Below are 10,688 nucleotides of genomic sequence, written 5' to 3'. Positions count from 1 at the left end.
GCCAATAATTAGCTTCAGTCATAGCGCCACCTAGAGCTAGCAGGAAATGCCATGTTTTACGCTGTGATTTACTGCTCGTAGAGATTTAATCCAATCATCATCATATTTAGTCAGACTGTTCTTAAGCCCTTTGCAATGATAAATTGCGGAGATCTTGACTTTTCGTTGAAGGGCGTGTCCGTGGCAGCCTGACAAAATATGATATTTCGCCATGAAACAGGAAGCTGTTGTAATTCAGGCATACATTATCCGATCTGCCCCCGACTTCACAAGTTTCATAAGGGTCCCGGCCTGAACACTAGGGTTTAATCCCGAGAAACGGGATTCCCGGGAAATCTTATCAAGACTATTTCCCGATTCCCGGGAAAAGTTATGACGGGAAATGGGAAATTTATATATATATTTTTTTTATATAAATGTGCGCTAGATTAGATTTGCAGCTGGCTTTTTCAATGACCACTAAGCCAGCCTCAGAGGAAATGAAAGACGGTGACTTCATGAGCATTCTAAACAAAGAGTTTTCCCTCTTCGAAGCCACCAAAAGGAGACCAACCCACCTGCAACAGCTGTTTGATGCTCTTAGCACTATTCAAGGCTACATCTGTGGAGGTGGAGAGAGCGTTCTCTATTTGCGGCCAATTTGTTACAAAAATACGAAACCGCCTGAGTCCATCGACGCTCTCTGCTTTTTAAAAGCACATTTCCAAAAAAATTAAATAAATGAAGGGCAAGGTGAGAAATAAAAATGGTTTGAAATGCAATGCTGATAATGTGAGTGATACTTTCGCTTGTAATTGCCCTATTGCGGCAGTTTTACTGTTTATGCGTTTGTTTTAGTTTTTAAATTATTATTTTAATTCTGTTTTACCGTAGGCATGGCTCTGTCTTTAATCTTTCCGTGCACATTTACACATTTCTGAGGGTCGTTTGCTTTTATTCAGTTAAAATTGGTTTATGTTTAAAAGAAAAATATACCTGCCCTAATAAAGAAATTGTTGCTTAACTTGTAAGTGACAGTTTTGCGCGAAATTGCCCTATTGCGACAGTGTTACTGTTTGTGTTTATGCTTTTGTTTTAGTTTTTTAAATTATTATTTAAATTCAGTTTTAGTCTACATAGGCCTGGCCCTGTCTTTAATATTGCCGTGCACAGTTGCACATTTCTGTGGGTCGTTTGCTTTTATTTAGTTTAAATTTATGTTTAAAAGAAAAATATATGAAGAGTTTTGTTGCAAAACGAGATAACCACCGTTTATTTAATTGTTCAGAAATCACGTTTTTTGGTTGTGCATTCCAATTAATTTCAATTAAACTGAAGTTGGTTTGTTTTGATTTAAACCTTCATAACTTAACAAATACGGCTAAGTAGCACCATAAAACAAAATAATAACATGATAACATAATATTAAACATGTTTTGACAAAAATGTTAAAAATGGATTTATCTCGTTTTGCAACGAAACTCTTCATATCTGCCCTAATAAAGAAATTGTTGCTTAACTTGTGAGTGACAGTTTTGCGCGAAATGGCCCTATTGCGACAGTGTTACTGTTTGTGTTTATGCTTTTGTTTTAGTTTTTAAATTATCATTTCAATTCAGTTTTAGTCTACATGGCCCTGTCTTTAATTATTGCCGTGCACAGTTGCATTTTTCTGTGGGTCGTTTGCTTTTATTCAGTTAAAATTGTTTTATGTTTAAAAGAAAAATATACCTGCCGTAATAAAGAAATTGTTGCTTAACTTGTAAGTGACAGTTTTGCGCGAAATTGCCCTATTGCGGCAGTGTTACTGTTTGTGTTTATGCTTTTGTTGTAGTTTTTTTAATTATTATTTAAATTCAGTTTTAGTCTACATAGGCATGGCCCTTTCTTTAATTATTGCCGTGCACAGTTGCATTTTTCTGTGGGTCGTTTGCTTTATTTAGGGTAGTCAAAACTTGTAGCCTATATTTATTTAAAAGAGAAATATACCTGCCCTAATAAAGAAATTGTTGCTTAACTTCGAGTGATTATTCCTCAGTTATTCTAAATTATATTTTTATAATTTTAAAGATTTTCAGAAGTCACAGACAATCCACCTGGCATTTCGCTACGGCAGGCTGTCACGCACGCAGCTCACTTGATCCGCAGCAGAATTGATCATTGCAAAAAACGTTGTTGATACGGACATAAACTGTGTTTCTTGCCCTAATAATGATACAAATAATATAAAACATGTTGGGAACGCATATTTAAATGATATTATTGATAAATTACTTGTGCAAAAAAACAGCTATTTCCCGGGATTCCCGGAAAATGGGTCGTCTTTTCCCGGGATTTGATTTGATCTAATTTTCGGGAAAATATTAAACCCTACTGAACACGTCAATATAACAATACTCAGGTACAGTTATAGCGCCACCTGCTGCACACAGGCAATGTGGCACATTTTTTGTCCTTTGAATATCCACCTATATTTACCCACTTTAATTCATATCCCCCTGGTTCACTGCTTAACTAATGCCATAGGGTGGCGGTGCACATCCGTGCGAGGGCCCTTCCATCGCTGCTTGCAGCTTTAATTAGGGCCCGAGCACACCAGTGTGAGGACCCTATTGTTTTTGCTCGGTTTATTATTATTATTATTATTATTATTCCGTTTCTTCTCCAAAGTGAATCGCATTTTTGAGGGCCTAAACATACTCGAAAACTCATAAAATTTTGCAAACACGTCAGAAGTGGCGAAAATTTACATGTGGCATAGGCGCCAGAAGTGGGCGTGTAGAAATGGCTCAATAGCGCCACCTGCAAAATTTCAAAAGAACAGCCCCCCCACTACGAAAAACGTACAGATACGAAATTTGGTAGGATCATGTATCACCCCAAGACCTACAAAAAAGTCTCTTGGAGCGAAGCTCTAAACCCCACAGGAAGTCGGCCATTTTGATTTTTCGCTGTGATTTCTGTGCAAATTTTGTCATTTCCAGCCTTCGTACTTTAACGAACTCCTCCTAGAGATTTTATCAGATCGTCATCATATTTGGTCAGTCTTATCTAAAGGCCTTTGCAATGTTAAATTGCGGAGATCTTGACTTTTCGTTGGAGGGTGTGTCCGTGGCAGCCTGCCAAATTTCGTTGTTTTCGCCATGAAACAGAAACAGGAAGTTGTTATAACTCAGGCATACAATGTCCAATCTGCTCCACGCTTCACATGTTTGATAAGGGTCTTGACCTGAACACATTTTAATGCCAATATTCAGCTTCAGTCATAGCGCCACCTAGAGATAGCAGGAAATGCCATGTTTTACGCTGTGATTTACTGCTCTTAGAGATTTAATCAAATCATCATCATATTTGGTCAGACTGATTTTAAGCCCTTTGCCGTGATAAATTGCGAAGATCTTGACTTTTCGTTGAAGGGCGTGTCCGTGGCAGCCTGGCAAAGTGTGATATTTCGCCATGAAACAGGAAGCTGTTGTAATTCAGGCATACATTATCCGATCAGCCCCCAACTTCACACGTTTGATAAGGGTCCCGGCCTGAACATGTCAATATAACAATAATCAGTTACAGTCATAGCGCCACCTGCTGCACACAGGCGGTGTGGCACATTTTTTGTCCTTTGAATATCCACCTATATTTACCCACTTTAATTTATATCCCCCTGGTTCACTGCTTTACTAATGCCATAGGGTGGCGGTGCACATGCGTGCGAGGGCCCTTCCATCACTGCTTGCAGCTTTAATTATTATTTATTCTTCTTCTTCTCCAAAGTGAATCGCATTTTTGAGGGGCGAAACATGCTCGAAAAGTCATGAAATTTTGCACACATGTCAAAAGTGGCGAAAATTTACATGTGGTATAGGCGCCAGAAGTGGGCGTGTAGAAATGGCTCGATAGCGCCACCTGCAAAATTTCAAGAGAACAGCCCCCCCGCTACGAAAAACGTACAGATACGAAATTTGGTAGGATCATCTATCACCCCAAGACCTACAAAAAAGTCTCTTGGAGCAAAGCTCTAAACCCAACAGGAAGTCCACCATTTTGAATTTTTGCCTTGATTTTTGTGCAAATTTGGTCATTTCCAGGCTTCATACTTTAACGAACTCCTCCTACAGATTTAATCCGATCATCGTCATATTTGGTCAATCTCATCTAAAGGCCTTTGCGATGTTAAATTGCGGAGATCTTGACTTTTCGTTGGAGGATGTGTCCGTGGCGGCCTGACAAATTTCTGCATTTTCGCCATGAAACAGGAAGTGGCTCTAACTCAGGCATACAATGTCCAATCTGCCCCACGCTTCACACGTTTGATAAGGGTCTTGGCCTGAACACATTTCAATGCCAATATTCAACTTCACTCATAGCGCCACCTAGAGGTAGGAGGAAATACCATGTTTTACGCTGTGATTTACTGCTCTTAGAGATTTAATCAAATCATCATCATATTTGGTCTGACTGATGTTAAGCCTGTTGCGGTGATAAATTGCAAAGATCTTGACTTTTCGTTGGAGGGCGTGTCCGTGGCGGCCTGGCAAAGTGTGATGTTTCACCATGAAACAGGAAGCTGTTGTAATTCAGACATACATAGTCCGATCTGCCCCCAACTTCACACGTTTCATAAGGGTCCCGGCCTGAACACATCAACATGGCATAATTCAGTATCAGTCATAGCGCCACCTAGAGGCAGCAGGAAATACCACCTTTTATGCTGTGACTTACTGCTCTTAGAGATTTAACCATATCAACATCATATTTCATCAGTCTAATCTCAAGACCTTGTGTGATGATTAATAGCAACGACCTTGACTTTTCGTTAAAGGGCGTGTCCGTTGCGGCCTCGCAAAGTATCGCTAAATGAATCCCATTTTTGACAGCCTAAACGAGCTCAAAAAGTCATGAAACATTGCACACGTGTCAAAAGATAAAATGATAAATGATAAATTGTGAAGATCTTGACATTTCGTTAAAGGGGCGTGTCTGTTGTGGCCTGTCAAAGTTAGATTTTTCGCCATGAGAAAGCTGTTGTAACTCAGACATGCAATGTCCGACCTGTCACAGACATCATACGTTTGACAAGGGTCCTGGCCTCAACACATCAATGTTACAACAATCAATTACAATCATAGCGCCACCTGCTGCATAAAGGAGTAGTGGCACTTCAAAGTTCCTTTGAATATCCACCTATATTTATCCACTGAAATTTCAATCCCCCTGGTTTATTGCTTTACTAAGGCCATAGAGTGGCGGTGCACATGAGTGCGAGGGCCCTTCCATCACTGCTTGCAGTTTTAATTATTATTATTATTATTATTATTATTATTATTATTATTTATTCTTCTTCTTCTCCAAAGTGAATCGCATTTTTGAGGGGCGAAACATGCTCGAAAACTCATGAAATTTTGCACACATGTCAGAAGTGGCGAAAATTTACATGTGGTATAGGCGCCAGAAGTGGGCGTGTAGAAATGGCTCGATAGCGCCACCTGCAAAATTTCAAGAGAACAGCCCCCCCGCTATGAAAAACGTACAGATACGAAATTTGGTAGGATCATCTATCACCCCAAGACCTACAAAAAAGTCTCTTGGAGCGAAGCTCTAAACCCAACAGGAAGTCGGCCATTTTGAATTTTTGCCTTGATTTTTGTGCAAATTTGGTCATTTCCAGGCTTCATACTTTAACGAACTCCTCCTACAGATTTAATCCGATCATCGTCATATTTGGTCAATCTCATCTAAAGGCCTTTGCGATGTTAAATTGCGGAGATCTTGACTTTTCGTCAGAGGGTGTGTCCGTGGCGGCCTGACAAATTTCTGCATTTTCGCCATGAAACAGGAAGTGGCTCTAACTCAGGCATACAATGTCCAATCTGCCCCACGCTTCATACGTTTGATAAGTGTCTTGGCCTGAACACATTTCAATGCCAATATTCAACTTCACTCATAGCGCCACCTAGAGGTAGTAGGAAATGCCATGTTTTACGCTGTGATTTACTGCTCTTAGAGATTTAATCAAATCATCATCATATTTGGTCAGACTGATGTTAAGCCCTTTGCCGTGATAAATTGCGAAGATCTTGACTTTTCGTTGAAGGGCGTGTCCGTGGCAGCCTGGCAAAGTGTGATATTTCGCCATGAAACAGGAAACTGTTGTAATTCAGACATACATAGTCCAATCTGCCCCCAACTTCACACGTTTCATAAGGGTCCTGGCCTGAACACATCAACATGGCATAATTCAGTATCAGTCATAGCGCCACCTAGAGGCAGCAGGAAATACCACCTTTTATGCTGTGACTTACTGCTCTTAGAGATTTAACCATATCAACATCATATTTCATCAGTCTAATCTCAAGACCTTGTGTGATGATAAATAGCAACGACCTTGATTTTTCGTTAAAGGGCGTGTCCGTTGCGGCCTCGCAAAGTATCGCTAAATGAATCCCCTTTTTGACAGCCTAAACGAGCTCAAAAAGTCATGAAACATTGCACACGTGTCAAAAGTGGCAAATATTTTCATGTGATATAGGCTTCAGAACTTGGGGTGTTAAAATGGCTCTATAGCGGCACCTACAAAAATTCAATAGAGCAGCCCCCCCGCTACGTTAATCGCACAGATACAAAATGTGGTAGGATCATGTATCACCCCAAGACCTACAAAAAAGTCTCTTGGAGCAAAGCTCTAAACCCCACAGGAAGTCAGCCATTTTTAATTTTCTCTGTAATTTGAGTGCAAATTTTGCCATTTCTGGCCTTCGTATTTTAACAAACTCCTCCTATAAATTAAATCAGATAATCATCATATTTGGTGAGTGTCATCTAAAGGGCTTTGCAATGCTAAATTGCGGAGATCTTGACATGTCATTGGAGGGTGTGGCTGTGGCGGCTTGCCAAATTTCTGTGTTTCTCAATGAAACATGAAGTTGTTCTAACTCAGGTTTAAAATGTCCAATCTGACCCACGCTTCACAAGTTTGATAATTGTCCTGTCCTGAACACATCAACATGGCAATATTCAGTAAAAGTTATAGCGCCACCTGCTGGAAGCAGGAAATGACATGTTTTACACTGTGATTTACTGCTCATTGAAATATATTCAGATCATCATCATATTTGGTCAGTCTGAACTTAGGGACTTCACAATGATAAATTGTGAAGATCTTGACATTTCGTTAAAGGGGCGTGTCCGTTGTGGCCTGTCAAAGTTTGATTTTTCGCCATGAGAAAGCTGTTGTAACTCAGACATGCAATGTCCGACCTGTCACAGACATCATACGTTTGACAAGGGTCCTGGCCTCAACACATCAATGTTACAACAATCAATTACAATCATAGAACCCACTTGCTACATAAAGGAGTAGTGGCACTTCAAAGTTCCTTTGAATATCCACCTATATTTATCCACGGAAATTTCAATCCCCCTGGTTTATTGCTTTACTAAGGCCATAGAGTGGCGGTGCACATGAGTGCGAGGGCCCTTCCATCACTGCTTGCAGTTTTAATTATTATTATATTCCGAAATGAATCGCATTTTTGAAGGCCTAAACATACCCGAAAACTCATGAAAATTTGCACACGCGTCAGAAGTGGCGAAAATTTACATGTAGTATAGGCGTCAGAAGTGGGCGTGTAGAAATGGCTCGATAGCGCCACCTGCAAAATTTCAAGAGAACAGCCCCCCCACTACGAAAAACGTACAGATACGAAATTTGGTAGGATCATCTAGCACCCCAAGACCTACAAAAAAGTCTCTTGGAGCGAAGCTCTAAACCCCACAGGAAGTCGGCCATTTTTAATTTTTTCTGTCATTTTTTGACATTTCCAAGCGTCGTATTTTAACGAACTCCTCCTAGAGATTTAATCCGATCATTATCATATTTGGTCAGTCTCATCTAAAGGCCTTTGCGATGCTAAATTGCGGAGATCTTGACTTTTTGCTGGAGGGTGTGTCCGTGGCAGCCTGCCAAAGTTTGGCATTTTCGCCATGAAACAGGAAGTTGTTATAACTCAGGCATACAATGTCCAATCTGCCACACACTTCACATGTTTGATAAGAGTCTTGGCCTGAACACATTTTAATGCCAATATTCAACATCAGTCATAGCGCCACCTAGAGGTAGCAGGAAATGCCATGTTTTACTCTGTGATTTACTGCTCTTAGAGATTTAATCAAATCATCATCATATTTGGTCAGACTGATGTTAAGCCCTTTGCGGTGATAAATTGCGAAGATCTTGACTTTTCGTTGAAGGGCGTGTCCGTGGCAGCCTGGCAAAGTGTGATATTTCGCCATGAAACAGGAAGCTGTTGTAATTCAGGCATACATTATCCAATCTGCCCGCGACTTCACAAGTTTGATAAGGGTCCCGGCCTAAACACGTCAATATAACAATAATCAGGTACCGCCATAGCGCCACCTGCTGCATACAGGCGGTGTGGCACATCAGTTTCCCTTTGAATATCCACCTGTATTTATCCACTTTAAATCATACCCCCCTGGTTTACTGCTTTACTAATGCCATAGGGTAGCGGTGCACATGCGTGCGAGGGCCCTTCCATCGCTGCTTGCAGCTTTAATTAGGGCCCGAGCACCGAGGAGCAGGCCAGAATGGCCTGCACCGTGGGTGCAAAGCCCTATTGTTTTTGCTTCGTTTATTATTATTATTATTATTATTATTATTATTATTATTATTATTTTCCGAAATGAATCGCATTTTTGAAGGCCTAAACATGCTCAAAAACTCATGAAATTTTGCACACGCGTCAGAAGTGGTGAAAATTTACATGTGGTATAGGCGTCAGAAGTGGGTGTGTAGAAATGGCTCGATAGCGCCACCTGCAAAATTTCAAGAGAACAGCCCCCCCGCTACGAAAAACGTACAGATACGAATTTTGGTAGGATCATCTATCACCCCAAGACCTACAAAAAAGTCTCTAGGAACTAAGCTCTAAACCCCACAGGAAGTCAGCCATTTTGAATTTTCTCTGTCATTTTTTTACATTTCAAAGCGTCGTACTTTAACGAACTCCTCCTAGAGATTTAATCCGATCATCGTCATATTTGGTCAATCTCATCTAAAGGCCTTTGCGATGTTAAATTGCGGAGATCTTGACTTTTCGTTGGAGGGTGTGTCCGTGGCGGCCTGACAAAGTTAGGCATTTTCGCGATGAAACAGGAAGTTGTTATAACTCAGGCATACAATGTCCAATCTGCCCCACGCTTCACATGTTTGATAAGAGTCTCGACCTGAACACATTTTAATGCCAATATTCCGCTTCAGTCATAGCGCCACCTAGAGGTAGCAGGAAATGCCATGTTTTACGCTGTGATTTACTGCTCTTAGAGATTTAATCAAATCATCATCATATTTGGTCAGACTGATGTTAAGCCCTTTGCCGTGATAAATTGCGAAGATCTTGACTTTTCGTTGCAGGGCGTGTCCGTGGCGGCCTGGCAAAGTGTGATGTTTTGACATGAAACAGGAAGCTGTTGTAATTCAGGCATACATTATCCGATCTGCTCCAGACTTCACACGTTTGATAAGGGTCCCGGCCTGAACACGTCAATATAACAATAATCAGGTACCATCATAGCGCCACCTGCTGCACACAGGCAGTGTGGCACATCAGTTTCCCTTTGAATATCCACCTGTATTTACCCACTTTAATTTATACCCCCCTGGTTTACTGCTTTACTAATGCCATAGGGTGGCGGTGCACATGCGTGCGAGGGCCCTTCCATCGATGCTTGCAGCTTTAATTATTATTATTATTATTATTTTCCGAAATGAATCGCATTTTTGAAGGCCTAAACATACCCGAAAACTCATGAAAATTTGCACACGTGTCAGAAGTGGCGAAAATTTACATGTAGTATAGGCGTCAGAAGTGGGCGTGTAAAAATGGCTCGATAGCGCCACCTGCAAAATTTCAAGAGAACAGCCCCCCCACTACGAAAAACGAACAGATACGAAATTTGGTAGGATCATCTAGCACCCCAAGACCTACAAAAAAGTCTCTTGGAGCTAAGCTCTCAACCCCACAGGAAGTCGGCCATTTTGAATTTTCTCTGTCATTTTTTGACATTTCCAAGCGTTGTACTTTAACGAACTCCTCCTAGCGAGTTAATCCGATCATTATCATATTTGGTCAGTCTCATCTAAAGGCCTTTGCGATGCTAAATTGCGGAGATCTTGACTTTTCGTCGGAGGGTGTGTCCGTGGCGGCCTGACAAATTTCGGCATTTTCGCCATGAAACAGGAAGTTGTTATAACTCAGGCATACAATGTCCAATCTGCCCCACGCTTCACATGTTTGATAAGGGTCTTGACCTGAACACATTTTAATGCCAATATTCAACTTCAGTCATAGCGCCACCTAGAGGTAGCAGGAAATGCTATGTTTTACGCTGTGATTTACTGCTCTTAGAGATTTAATCAAATGATCATCATTTTTGGTCAGACTGATGTTAAGCCCTTTGCCGTGATAAATAGAGAAGATCTTGATCTTTTCGTTGAAGGGCGTGTCTGTGGCAGCCTGACAAAGTGTGATGTTTCGCCATGAAACAGGAAGTAATTCAGGCATACATTATCCGATCTGCCCCTGACTTCACACGTTTGATAAGGGTCCTGGCCTGAACACGTCAATATAACAATAATCAGGTACAGTCATAGCGCCACCTGCTGCACACAGGCGGTGTGGCACATCAGTTTC

This window comes from Misgurnus anguillicaudatus, chromosome 8 (assembly GCF_027580225.2).
Source record: "Misgurnus anguillicaudatus chromosome 8, ASM2758022v2, whole genome shotgun sequence".
Classification (NCBI taxonomy): Eukaryota; Metazoa; Chordata; class Actinopteri; order Cypriniformes; family Cobitidae; genus Misgurnus; species Misgurnus anguillicaudatus.
The sequence above is the reverse complement of the archived record's forward strand: the minus strand, read 5'-3'. Positions refer to the sequence as shown.